Below are 14,828 nucleotides of genomic sequence, written 5' to 3'. Positions count from 1 at the left end.
TGTCCAAAGCCTTCAGCTGCATGGGGAGGGCTATGAGAACAGAGACAGAGTCTGACTGTTAACATGGATTCAAGGAAGGAGGGAGGAGGGAGGGAGAAGAAGGGAGGAAGAGAAAGAAAGAGGGTGGGTCTCATCAAAGATAAACCTGGCAATAATGACTTTGAGGTTCAGATGGTGAAATAATCCTTTGAAGCCACTTCAGAGCAGAATTCTTGCATCCTCTCTCGGTGCACACAGGTGGGAAATATGTTATGCTTTCCCTTCGCCCTGAAGCTCCCCAGAGCCTAAGAGGAGCCCATTCCGGGGGGTAGGCAGACTGGTCCCATCAGAACATGAGCGCTCGCTGTCTGCCTTCATCCGCCGTACCTGCTCTGCTGGCACGTGGGCCCCATAGCTCAGAGCCATTGCAGCCAATTTGGTCGATAATCTGCAAATTAAAAATTCAATAAGTAGTTCCCAGAATCATTTTCAAAAGCCGGGACATAGAAATTAACATGTTAATAATCGGTGCACGGCGGGTGAGTTTTCTGCTGTGGATTGCCATTGCTTTAATTTGGTATTACAGAAAGGCCACGGGATGCATTCCTTTAATTTTGTTGCGCAGAGTGTCTGCTTTTCAGGGTGTTCTGTAAGTATTGATGTGGGTAATGATATTGCACATGGATTTTGTGGCAACTTAGGCAGGAAATAAATAGGGTGCAGTAGGATCATCAGAATTTCCTTTAATAATAAGGCCTTACATCTGCACAGCACTTTTGGTCTTTAGCACATCCTCAAATGACTCTCACACTTGCTCTCCACAAGCCTGAGAGGTCGTCAGGGCAGACATTCTTTCCTGTACTCACACATGAAGGAGCGTGTTGGGGAGCACATGGCCTCACACCAACAGCCCTAGTGCAGGAAGGCATGGAGAGAAGCTGGGTTTCTCCAGTCTTAGACAGATGCCCTTCCCTCAGGATGTAGAATTTGCAGTGCTAACAAATTCTTACACAGTTTGCTCCAACCATTCAGGTATAATCACTTCCATGCCAAATGACTAGTCTAAAAACTATTCTAGAAGCAGCAAAGCTTTGACAGACAAACTTAGGTTTGAATTTCTGTTCCATCACAGATTAATTCAAAGACCCTGGACTTGTTACTTAACCATCTGAATTTCAAATATCTCATTTAATTTATGGGGATAATAAGAGCTACTCCACAGGATCAACATTAGGATGAGAGATTACTTTAGTGGATACTTAAAATGTGATTCTCTCTTGCCATGAAGATATGTGGGACAAGGTACTTGGAATGAAAGGTGTCTATTTAAATAGTCTTTACTGTGGCATCCATGTAGTAGCCATAAGCCCCATGTGGCTAGTTACATTTAAACTGATTTGACCTAATTAAAAAGAAAAATTGAGCTCATCCATCTCCCCACCCACATGCCAAGTGTCCAAAACCCATAGTGGCCACCATATTGGGTAGCACAGACACAGAACAGTCTCATCATTATAGAAGGTTCTGTAGGACATCACTACCCTACAAGAGACAACATTTTGAAGGAAACAGGCATGAGAGAGGTCACACAAAGTCTGGACCCCATGTTGCCACGAAAGGAGGCCATCAGGCAGACATGGACTGGTGTGTTCCCATCTCCCTTTGTTTGGCAATATTGTTTCCATTGGAGCTATGCAAATTGCGGGTGAGGAATCCAGTGCAGTGCATTTAATAGGCCCACTCCAGAACATCCTGCTGATAATTGTGTAGAGCTCCACAAATGGTGGGTAATTTCCTCTCAGGTGCCTGTTCTACACGCTTGTTTGGCATGCTTTATTGTCGGGTGGATTTACACTCTGCATTTGCCATAAAAACTGTTTCCAAAAGAAACAAGAAGCATGGCAAGATAAAAAGCGATATAAAAAGGGTATTTTGTGATTTATTTATGTCAAATTTATGGAAGATGACAGGAGGCATTACAGTTCCAAAATTAGTTGTCACAGTCAGGCTGTAAATCCTGTAGGACAGAAGTTACCGAAATGGGTTGGAGATCAGGACTCCTGGGTCTGTCAGGGGCCTGTGGGAAGGCTAGAGAAGGCAGGAGATTCCTAATGCCTCACACAGGGCCATCTCTCAAGCTCTGGAGCTGGCGTTGAACAGTTAACGAGGACTGGGCGCCTGTTTTTGTTGTAAGCACTCTCTGTGTATAATCTCACTTAATTCTCACCACTTTTTGCCATTTCAATCAACTTACAAATGTGGAAACTGTACTGTCCCACTGTCCCAAGAAGTACAGTGAATAGGGGTGAAGACAGAACAAGGTGGATGCTGATTTGAATGTACCTGCTATGCTGTTACTAAAATACTTTATTCATGACCCACAGCTCTTATAAACACCCACTATGTTCCTGACATAGTACCAAGCACTAGTGGTACAGGAATGATAGGATATGGCCTCTGCCATCCGGCAAATATGGAGCTAGAAAGTGATGGAACTGCTACACACACAACAGAGGTATGATTCCCATGGAAAAAAATGATGTGGTACAGATCGTATGGAGTCCTCTGGGACCACAGAGGCTCCTTTGACCTCCCAGGTGGAGTGTGTGGGAGAGCTTCATGGAGGAATCAGTCTTTGAGACAGTGATGGGTCCGTAATTGTCAGAGATGGAGAGAAAGGTGCACCAACCAATACCCCTCCAGTTTATAGCACGAGTTAGTATTTTCCAAGGAAATGAGCTACAGGGCACTGATCCATCTACACTGGTTTTTAAAATTCCTTGTGATTGGTCAGTATATGGCATCCTAAAAAAGAATGTAGGAGAAGATGAAGTTTTTCTTGCAATGAAAGAATACAGTCTTCCTCATTACTTTAAGTGACATGATTATACATATTTATGAGATGCAGTGTGATATTATGATCCATGTTTATGATGTGTGATGATCAAATGTGTGATCATATGTGCTAGCAGATCCATCACCTCTAACCTACATCTTTCTTTGTGGTGAGAACATTCAAAAGCCTCCCATCTGCTTCCATGGAAATACATATGAATTATTGTTAGCCTAGTCAGTCACCCTACTGTGCCATAGAGCAGGACAACTCCTTCCTCGTATTTAACTGTAATTTAATTTCCCTCAACCAACATCTCCTGTTCTGGCAACCTCTCTCCAGCCTGTGGGCTTCATGATTCCACTTCTTCAACTCAACGAGCCCCCTCTATTTCTGCAGCCACTTCCACTGGTTCTCCGTTAAGGACTTGTTTATTCAACATTGATGATGTCTTCTCCCTTCCCTGTCCCAAAAGGGGTCATCTCCAGCCTTCCTCCTTTCTCAGTCCACATACTTTCTGTGCCATCTCATCCACTCACCTGCCTCAGATCCCATGTGTTTTCTGATGACCCCGCCATGCCATCCCACAACAGCCCACCTTCCTGTTGAGATCCAGGTCTATAATTCCACCTGCCCTCTAACATTTTTTTTAATGTTTGCTTTTTAATTCACAATACTTTTGTTTTATTTATTTATTTTTATGTGGTGTTGAGCATGGAACCCAGTGCCTTACATGTGCCAGGTGAGCACTCTGCCACTGAGCCATAACCCATGCCCTGCCCACTAAATTTTTAACAGACCTGGTCCAAAGATTCCAAGCCTGTTTCTCTCTGTCATTTCCTATCACAGTGAGAGATACTGTGGACCAAGGAAAACCCCAGTGGCCAACCTAGCTCATCCCTTTTCTCTGCCTCTCTATAGCCCACCATCACTCAGACCTTACTATATCTACCTCCATTTCTCATCTGTGGTCGCTATTATTAAAGGAGCAATAAAGAGCACAGATTATAGAATCAGAGGACAGCTGAGGCTCCTGGCTCAGTAACTGAAGTCATTGATGCTTTCCCCCTCCCTCGTCAAACAGAGACCACATAGAATACCTACCTCTTGGAATTGCTGCAAGGATTTAATGAATCTAGACTAGTTCCTAGCATGGCTGAGCACCGTTGAGGTGTTTGCAAGTGTAAGTGAACATTTATGGGGCAGAACATTGTGCTGAGTCCTTGGCCTTTATCTCACAGACTCTCCACCACACAGAAGGAATTTTTGGTAGTCCCATATTATAGATGAGAAAACTGATCCTTCAAGAAGGAAAATAAGCTCCCCACATATCTAGAGGGTAACAGAGCTGGCATTCTAACTCCTAACACACTGGAGCCCAGACCCATGCCTTGCCCACTCTGTTTTCTGGATTTATCCAGAAAGTCCCCCCAGCTGGTCTGCTGGCCTCCAGCTTTGCCTCCCTCTAGTGTCCTCACATGGCTGCCTGACGGCATTTATCAAGAACACACGACTGGAAAGACAGGACATCAGAGACGTGAAAATACCCTCCCACGCGGGCCCTTCCTCCTGCTTCGTTATGCTTTGTCTGGTACCTTCGTTTTTCATCCCCTTGGCCAACTTTCCAAGAGCACCCAGGAGTGAGGGCACAGCTGCCAGGAAAGGGGTTCATGAAAGCAATTTTGCGGTTAGCAGGGACTGGGTGTTATGGCCATGCATTTATGGACAGTTAATCTGCCCAGAGGGTGCTGGGAAATGTATTGACTTCCCTCTGGGGCTCAAGTTCAGACTCTGCCTCCACGTGGCCCCACAATTCTTGCCGGATTTCTCCACCTTTACAAAAAGAAGATGCCTCTTGTTTCAAGGGGACTAAATCTTAGCTGATGATGGTGAAGGATTTCCAGGTGCTGGAAGACAAAGGCAGGACTTCAATACCCAGGTAATATAAATCATATATGGATAAAAAGAGACAAGTAAATTAGATCAATCAAAGGTCACTCATTTACTCAGCTGGGCACACTGAAAGTTCATCCAGCTTTGTTTCTTTCCAGGAGTGAATGGATTTGAAAGTAAAGATTTTCAATGGTATTTTGCTCACAAAAGTTTCCTGCAGTGGGTAAAGAATGATATTGCTCATGGTAATAGCATGAGAGAGGCCGGGGAGGAAGCCTAATTTGAAACATGAATGTCCCTTGCTATTTCCTTTGATGAAAAGTCATAAAAGATCTTCCAGGTTTAACGCTAGGTCCTCGTTTCTTGAGCCTATGTTTTAGAAACTGATTGATTGTGGTTTTTCACAGGGTCTCCACCATGTCAGGATCACAAAATGTCACTTTGCAGTTAGATGGCCCCCATCTGAAAGGCACCGAGAGATGCCAATTGCAATTCAAAAATCTCAATTTTCAAATATACCTTACAGCTTATTCCTGGTGAGAAACACTTTCCCCCCCTCATGGGCATGCTAAGTGTTGTGCTGAGAAAAAAGGTGGAGAGTGTTCTTTTGAATGAAAGGAAATTTGCAGCTAGAAGCTTGAGTCCCAGGAGCTTAAGGGGCCTCTCTTCTTTTAGTGCTTCTTGCTGTGCAGCTTTCCTGAGGGCTCTGGTAAGAGGAGGAGACAATCGAAATGGACGAGGTAAAAGGCAAGGCACAGAGTAATGGCAGCCACGTTGATCACCTTCTCCGTCAAGGTTACGATCTATGCGCGCAGGCGTCCAGCAGACCGACTTCAGGCAGTAAGCCCTGGGCAAACAGGAGTCTCCTATTGACTTTTGGGATTGCTCAGACCCAGACAAATAACTTCCTGGCGAGGAAGCCTCTGCCCCAAATTCCAACTCCCAGTTTGGATTTGGGAATGAGGAAGCATTGACCATTTCTGACTGTCCCATTGTCTTGGCAGCCTTGACCTCAGAGACTGCTGGCTCTGGAACTCTCTTTTTGGTGGATCCTAAGGAGAGCTCACATGGCGAGATGGGGAGTTTTGCATCCTGGTGCTCTTACTGAAGATCTGCTTGACCTTGAGCAAGCCAGTCACCCTCTCTGGGCCTCAACTTTCTCATGTGTAAAATGAGGGTGTTTAGCCAAATGACCCAACTGTCCTAGCAGGCTGGGCTTAGGTGACCAGCCTCGTTTTAGGCCCTTTCCCTTCCACAATATACAACAGCATTTGATGATCACGGTTGAGTGGATATTCGAACTTTTCTATCCCACTATATTTTATCTGGGTGAAAATTTGCCTTTTGTTATTTCATGCTTTCTTCTTGGTGTTATTAAAAAAAAAAAAAAGGAAAAAGAGGAGGTGTGGTAAAAATGGTCCCATTTGGCCTTCTCAGCAGATTTCCCATTTGATTCTCCCTCCCCTAGTCCTTTTCTTACTGGCCAGAGGGTTTGATTTAGTTGGAAATGGCACCTAACTGTGCAAATGCTCATTAGCTTTATTGGTCATGATCCCCGAACACATTTCTTTGTCCCAAGCCTTCAAAACAGCTTATTAGTTAAAGTATGCACTTTGACACCTTTAGGGCTGGTGTCACCATGTGGGTTGCTGTCACCCTATGGGGAAAGGATGATTTCAGAAGAGTTTGCTGTGACTAGCATCTCATCACTGCCTAACACGCACACGGGGCTGGGATAGGCAGAGAATATGGTCATTTCATACCCGTCCCAATTACCACAGCAAAAAATGCCAGTTATTGTACCACGTGATCATGATGCAGTCACAGGTGACATGGGAGTGTGGGAGAGAGGCCTTTGTCATTCAGGCTGATTGTCATACATTGCTCTGGGAATTGGAATCAGACTGAAATTACCCACACTTGCCCTAACCGTTAATGAAGGGTGAGGTGTGTGGGTCAGCAGAGGAGATGTTCCGTCTCCCCAACAGGCACATTTGAGCTTGTTCAGAACTCCCTGGTGTCCTGTGGTTTCAATGGAAGTGTAAGGGTAAATCATGCCGTACACTGTCGCCGAGTCTCCGCCTCAGTCCTCAACTCAGGAGGTTCTGACCTCCTTCTTTCAAGTTTGACGAAATTTTGGTCAGAGGGAAATTGAACCTAAATTGCAATTTTGTCATCAGAACTTCTGCTACAGTGGCAAACCTTCATGGAGCTAGGATTATTATGAGATGAAAATAGCAAAATGGTGTTTCTGCTCTTTCCCTAGCATTGTGATGTTACCTAGGTGTGTGATATTTTTTAAGAGCACTATCTAGAAATCTCTCTCTCTCTCAAGGACACACACACACATACCCTTTGAGCCAACTTTGTTTTTTTTTCCCACAAACATTTTGATTTCCCTAAATTAAAACAGAAACATAATTAGTGCAACCCTTCACAGATTATTTCCTTGATAACTCTGAGAGCACTTCCTGATCTGAGCAGTTAGTCTAACTACTATTGTTTGCCATTACTTATAAGTCCAACTGGACCATCAGATTCCCAGAGAAATAGGAATGACTTATTTTAGTGATGCCTAACTTTATCATAAGTTTGGGTAGACGAAGGGGAGCCTGTGGCCTCAGGCAATATACCAACTGATGATGTTCACCCTAGATAGAGGTAATAGCGCTAATTGAGCATGCTCATTAAGTCTTACCCTTTTGTAGGACACATCATACACTTCAAGATGATGGGCTCACTGCCAGACATAAGGATAATTTTGCTTCTTTTTCCTTTTAGTCATTTTCACAAGATAAGTGTGTCATTCATGGAGGATTTACCTGACCATAGAGAGCTCAATGGAGTTCAAGTAGACTTGTGGGTTTGGCCCACGTCTACCTCTCCAATTAGGAGCCAAAGATTGCCAGCTCATTTTTCTTGGCCAAATTAGCTGTGATTTACCTTTGTACACTGTACAGAAAGGTTTCTTTGTAATACCTCAGTACTATTGACATTTTAAGCCAGCCCGATAATTCTTTATTGTGGGGCGGGGGGTGCTCTCCTGGGCAAAGCAGCCTCTCGGGCCTCTATGTACTAGATGCTGGTAATATTCTCTGCTCCATCCTACCAGTTATCAGAACCCAAAGTGTCCCCCCAACATTGCCCAGTGTCCTCCAGGGGATAAAATGGCTCAGCTTTAGAGATATTTCTGACACAAAAGGATGAGAATGTAGGCCTCCCTATCTAAAATAGAGGCTGAATCTTTCTGGCCACCTTATCAGATTTCAAATCAGTTTTTAAAGGTTAGTCTGGATTTTTACCTGATTCAACTCAGCAGGAAAAATCATACCACGTTGCGTGTGAAGTGACTATAATTTATTAGCTCATTAGTCTGGCCTCAAAATTGCCATTTTTTGGAGCCCTTGTCCAGGATGATGGAGTTTCTAGGCTGAGCTGGTGTTTGACAGACTCAGGGTTCCCCTCTGCTCTTGGGCACGCACTGCAAGAGCTTTCTGAGCTTGCCCTGGCCTGGCGCACTTTCTGATAAGCAGCCTCTACTTGTGTGTCTCACCATTTAAAATCTGCTGCTGCCCTCACCTTTCCAGATGTTATCAAAGTTCTGTTAGCAGAAGGATGAAGAAGGGCTGATGTGGACAGCTAAGAAGGAGGAAGACTAACATGTCATACCCACCTTCCTCCCAGCACCTTCCTGGGAGAGTCTAATCCACAGCTTCCTGAGGGCTCAGAAGGGCAGTAAGAGTCGTTACCTTCCTGTTGGCATCCTTCCAAATGGTCAGGATGAAGGTAGGGTGAGTGATTTTCCCCAAGGCCACATTGTGCTGCTATGGCCCATTGAAGGTTCGAACAGGGAGGACTCTCGACGTCTCTGGATTGCTCTGTGTGCCACTTCTTATTATCACCTTCTGTGGAGCCAAAAAACAGGCCGACCAACTGAGAAGGTTTTTCCATTTAGGAGTATGTCATACACATCCTAACACCATAATAATTACTGAAATATGCAAGAGGGGCACATTTCATTTTTGGACTTGATGCCTGCAAATAATTTGGAGCCTGGGCAGCCAATTCATATATCCTGATGGATTTTTATCTGACCAGGTGTTCACTTTGTTCCCTGCTTAGCTCTCTGTCAGCAAAGAGCTGCTCCTCACGTGGACTCCATCGAGGAGGACCATATGGTGGGCAGTGCCTCCCCTTCCATCAGCCCAGCCACATTCCCCATCATCCACGGGGGAGAGAAGGGGAGGCTCCTCTCCCACGCAGGGAACCTGTCGGTGCTCAGAGCAGAACTGAGCATACAATTCCCTTTTTCCATGTGATGGAGACTTTTTAATTTAATTTTATTTTGGTAAATAAATCAAGAGTACTAGCTGAATCCATTTATTTGCATACTGAAGTTCTAGGATATGTTCCAAATCCCACTCCTACTGTCAATATGAATAAACTTTTTGGGGATAAATGACACTAATAAACATATTCTTTGAGGAATTAAGGTGACTATTATTCTATTTGACATTTTTAGAGTATATTATAGTTAATACAGATACATGTACTTAAATCAGAGTTTTAAATAATGTAAATTCCAAGTTATAAATTGGAAACTGTTAAGGCCCCTGGGCTCAAATCTATTTTTGCTATGAATTTGTGGTAGGTCTCAAGTCAATTTATCAGTCCTTTGTAATTTCAATATACCAACTAAGAGTTTGTCTTTCTGGAATTTTCTAAACATTTTATAAAGACTTCAGATTTTTTTTCCCGTAAAAGTCTGTTTATATTTATAGTACAACTTTAATTCTATCTATAGTAAAATGAAAAAGGAAGTAAATGATTATTGTTAAAATGGTTCAGTGGTTGGCACATGATTCAAACTTGAATCAGAAGGAGTTAATTTTTGTGTCTTTTATATACAATGGAACAAGTATAACTTCATTTCCTCAAAGATGTTTCTTAAACTCTGAGTTTACGTTTCTTGTCTTTCCACTTTTCTTATTTGAAATACCCTTATTGAAATGCATGCCCAGGAAGGGAGTGCTAGTAACTAATTGTGTCCGTTGCAAAACAGCTACAATCTGGGGCCCCAAGTGAACCCTATACTCAGGTGTCCCTTTCTCCTTTGGTCAACATTCCAGGTTCTCACCATATTGGTAATCATGTACTTTAAAATCCAGATGGAGCTGTTTCTTAATTGCACACATAAGAATCAATCAACAAAATTATAAGTACCACCTATAAATGGCTATAAATTTATTATGTGTATGTGAAGAGCTATGTAAGAAATACTCCTTTAGCTGGGTATTTTTTTTTTCATCTTCTATGACATTTGTCACACCACACATTGTTCCGTCTCTCTCTCATCAGCACCCCATAAATGGCACAAGAGGAGGCAGGACTTTTCTATCTTTGTAAAACTGTGGGTTCAGGATCTAGAGCAGAGATTGGCATGCCATAGACTCTCAGTAAAATAACTGTGAATGAATGAGTGATGGATCTTGATGAGAACTATTTGGAATTTATCTGTTTTGGTCCCTTCTTTATACAGATGTGGAAATTAGTCCAAGGATAGTTCTCTAAATTGATTGACTATTCATGCATTTATTTCTCACTCCTCCTGTTCATCCATCAACTATTTATTGAACATTCAGTACACACCAAGCATAGTATTAACTCATATTGACACCAGAGAAGAATAAAACACAGAGCAGTTTCAGGGAGGTCAGTGTTCATAGGGGAAACAGGCAAAGGAACAGTCATGACTGTGGGTTAAGTTTTCATAAACCTATAATAAGTTGAAAATGCAAAGAGAAATACACCTAATCTACAGAACATTATAATTCAGCAGTACAGGATACTGTAGAATATCTGCTGTTTGCAGACATCTTGGGGACAGTAATAAAGGGGAGACTTTCAGAGGAGTTGACTATGGAGAGGAGAGAAGCGGGCAGAAGAAGATGAGGGTCAAGAGGGTGCTAGGCGCAGGCTCAGCAACTGCAAAGACTTGGAGGCAGGAATAACATGGCCCATCTCCTTAGCAATCCAAAGCACTGAGTATAAGAAACAACTTGGGAAAGGAGTAACACTGTAGTGCTTAGAATGTGGCCTTTGGATCCAGAGCACCCAAGCATCCTGGATTTGTAATTGATGTGTACCATAACTTGGGGCAACTTAAGTTCTTTGTGTCTTAGTTTTCTTATCTGCAAAATAGAAATAGTGGTACCTACTTCACATAGTCATCTGAAGAGACAATTAAGTAAAGGTGGGAACAGTGGAACACACCTATAATCCTGGCAGCTTGGGAGGCTGAGACAGGAGGATTTCGAGTTCAAAGCCAGCCTCAGCAACAGTGAGGTGCTAAGCAATTCAGTGACACCCTGTCTCTAAATAAAATACAAAATAGGGCTGGGGATGTGGCTCAATGATCAAGTACCCCCGAGTTCAATCTGCAGTACCTCACCACCAAAAAAAAAAGATTAAGTGAAGCACATTTGTGCCTTCTACCTAATATGAGCTGAACAAAAATCATTGGCTATTGTTATCACTGTTATAGGAAATAGTAGGAGACAAAATTAGCAAGGTTGACTAAGTGAGATTGTGGGGATCTTGCATTTGAATGGTATTCAATATGTGGTGAGTCACTGCTGAGATGTCTGCATGTCTGGGAGGAAAATATTTGGATTTTAATTTAGAGAGAAAGAACTCTTGGATTGTCAAATAGAGGGAAGACTTTAAAGAGGAGGAACTTTTAAAAAAAGGGCGAACTAGAGACTTGTTGGAAGATTGCACTAGAGACAGAGGTGGGATGGAAGGGAGGTGGAATCTCTGGACAGGTATTTCAAAGGAAGAACGGTAAGGATAAGGGGTGCTACAATTCCCAGCTTAGACATCTGTATGGTCAAGGGAAGTCACAGTCCCAAACCCTGCATATAGGAAAGGCAACATCCTCAGGGATTCCTTGGGATAGCATTACTGGCAGTCTCTGTCTTGAGATGTTTCAACTTATGATTTTTTTTGACTTTACTATCATATGAAAGCAATAGGTAGTTTCTGTAAAAACTGTACTTTAATCTTTTTTCCAGCATGGTGATACAGTACTGTATGATATTCTACACTGATGCTGGGCAGCAGCAGTGAGCCAGTTCCCAGTTAGCCACTCAATCTCAAGGTCAAACCACAGACGCTGTGCAGCACTCTGGGTTGCTAAATTATGCAGTTTTGTAGGCCAGGTATGCATTTTCATCTTTCAACTTACCATGAGTTCATCCATTGTAAGTTGAGAAACCTCTTTATAATGCAAAGCTTTGCTACTCAAAGTGTGGTCCTCGGACCAGCAGCAGCATCACCTGGAAGCTTGCTGAAATTCAGAATGTCCAAATCCTACCCTAGATCTTTTGAATGAAAATCTGCATTTTAACAGAAACTTCAAGTGATGTGCATGCATTGCAGTTCAAAACGCATGGGTCTGGAATAGGTCTTGGTGAACTATGGCTTTGGACAAAATCCAGCCCACTGGCTGTACAGCCTATGAGCTAAGAATGTTTTTTGTATTTTTAAATAGTTGAAAAAACAAAAAAGGAAGAGGAAGAAAAATATTCCAGCTAAAAATTATATAAAATTCAAATTGAAACTTCAGTGTCTATAAATAAAGTTTTATTGAAACATAGCCTTATTTAAAATCCACATCTCCTTCACTGAGACGCTGCCTGTAGCTGCTTCTCTCCTTCAGTGGCAGAGGTGAGAATGTATGACTCACCAAGATGAGCATTTATGCTATTTGACTTTTTGTCGGAAATTTCCTGACTTCTACTCTAAAGAAAGAATGTGAGAGTCAGGAAGACCTCATTCTAGTCCTGGTACTGCCATGTACCAATACATAAATGACTATATGCTGTGAAATAACTATTTACTTGACTTACCTTATTTGTACTTCACAAAACTATTGACTTGAATTCTCTATGACTTAATTCTTCCAACTTTGGAAAATGAAGATTAAATTTCAACTTCATGACATCAAGATTAAGTAAGAATAAGACATCTTTCATGCTTATCCCCAAACCTGGCACATAATAAGTGCTCAATGCATATTAGCCATCATAAGTGCTCAGTGCATATGATCAGCACCAGCAGTGTCCCAGGCGTTTGCTTTGGTTCTGTGTTCTCTCCTGAGATACCTTCCTTCCGTGCACATCCAGGACTGTGGTCCTCCTGAACATTCGCTCCAGGTTATCTTGATTTCTGCCCTTGTCCAACTAACCAATTTCAGAGAAATGCACAGTAATAAAGAAAATTGCTCCTTTACGTCAGTAGCTGGGTCTGTCATGAATAATGATATTAATAACTAATAGCCCACAATGTGGTGTAGATACTAGGGAGTAATTTATTTTGATATTTTTATACCATCATAATGAATTTGTTTGTTATTCATCGTAACTCACTTTCGAGGCATAAATCAATGCTGTTTTATATTCTGGGCAGATGCCATGTGTATTTCCAGAGGTTTTCTAAGGTAAAGAATTAACATTTATTAATAGTAACACAAGCACTGGGTATTTTGAACACATTTAAAAAGCAGCAGTAAAGAAGTCACTGCTGTGGATATTTTTTCCATTTTGAGAGGATGCTGAATATAACCATGCTGGTATTTAATGCTCCAGACCTTGATTTGAACTTAAATTGAATGTAGATAAACATTTTGGTTATCTCTTCAATTGAAGTATAACTTTTCCTCAAAAGAAAGATACTGTTTCAAGAAAAATTGAATGCTCCTCTCTCCTTACCTCCATCTTTTCTTATTAGCTACACTCTGATATCTCTTCTAGCAAATTCTGATATCCAGGGATGCTCAGTGCAAAGAGCAAGACAACAGTAAGGCTGGGGATTTATATGGCACTATTTTCTGGTTGTGAAAATAATATTTGGGCTGCAGAGTTAAGTATCAAGTAATTTCCTTAGATCTTCAATTATTGTAAATATCGTCTCTCAGTACAGTCTGTTAAGAGTTAGGAAACAGAAAAACTGACTCAGATTCCTTGCAAGTTATGGTTATTAAGAATAAAAATAATAGAACATTACCCCTTAATATGAAACTATCTGTTCACAACTCTTCACAAAACATGTAAATATTTTTCTATTTACATTCTTAATTTTCATCTTAATGTGCTACTTTCATCAACTGGAAATCAAACATTTATATTTTGGATAGGTATCTACTAGAATTATTCTAAAGCTACATTATATGGTTACTGGGAATTTCAGATGTTAATTGAAACTTATCCAAATAAACTTCTAAGTGTGAGCTCTTTCTAGAAGGCCTTAAGTTGTAACTCAGTATAAAAGAAGTCTCTTGAGTTCTTTTTAATATAAAAGAGTATGTATTACATTTACATTATAAATAGAACAAAATTGTCCAAAGAGCCTCTAAGATAACTATTGCATAAAGAAAATATGTGTTTGGTAGTAACATCTGTCTGGGACCAGACTAAGAGTAAATGGAAAACTTATGAAAACTACATTATCACAGTTAGTATTACTAAACTACTGAAGTAGAAACCCTAAGCTAGTTTCTTTTCTGAACTGCATTTAGTTTGGTGAATTTGTTATGAGCTTTTATACACCAATCCTTTTCCTTTCAGTCCCAGTAATACTGACATTAAAAGTTGGAGAAGATAAATTTTAGCTTGGTTGAGAAAGGTAGCCAGCAACCATAAACAACTTAAACTGTTAGCTGTAAAATTGCTATGCACAATTTAAAAATAAATTATTGACTGTAAGGGGTTAGGTGTGTAAGTGATGTCATAGAGAATACAGTCATATTTCAAGAGAAATTCAACTGAAGCTTTTTTATTGCATGGTGTAGTCTTATGAAAAATCTTAGTAACAGCCAGTGAGCTTTTCTAATTGGAAGCATTTGTTTCATGAGGTGCCTGAAATATCATCGTGTGTTTGCATGTGACAACATAGTCTTGTATTTTCTTCTTGGCACATATCTCTTAGAGTTTCTAACTTTGTTAGGTAAAGTTGTTTGATGGCTTGAGCCAATTACAACATGGTTTGCTCCCAAGTAGTCCATCAATGAGTATAAGTAATTTCATCATTCTGAAAACTGAAAAGAATCTGCGGGTCTTGCAAT

General features: G+C 41.3%; 1 protein-coding gene across 1 annotated transcript in view; it reads left to right on the top strand.

Moving 5' to 3' along the window:
• Window positions 1-14,828, top strand: part of PPARGC1A (PPARG coactivator 1 alpha) — a 609,045-nt gene that overhangs the window by 439,824 nt on the left and 154,393 nt on the right. The window lies entirely within an intron of this gene.

Source organism: Spermophilus citellus (genome assembly GCF_964194105.1).
Source record: "Spermophilus citellus genome assembly, chromosome: 8".
In the NCBI taxonomy this organism is placed as follows: domain Eukaryota; kingdom Metazoa; phylum Chordata; class Mammalia; order Rodentia; family Sciuridae; genus Spermophilus; species Spermophilus citellus.
This window is presented reverse-complemented; position numbering and strand designations above follow the sequence as displayed.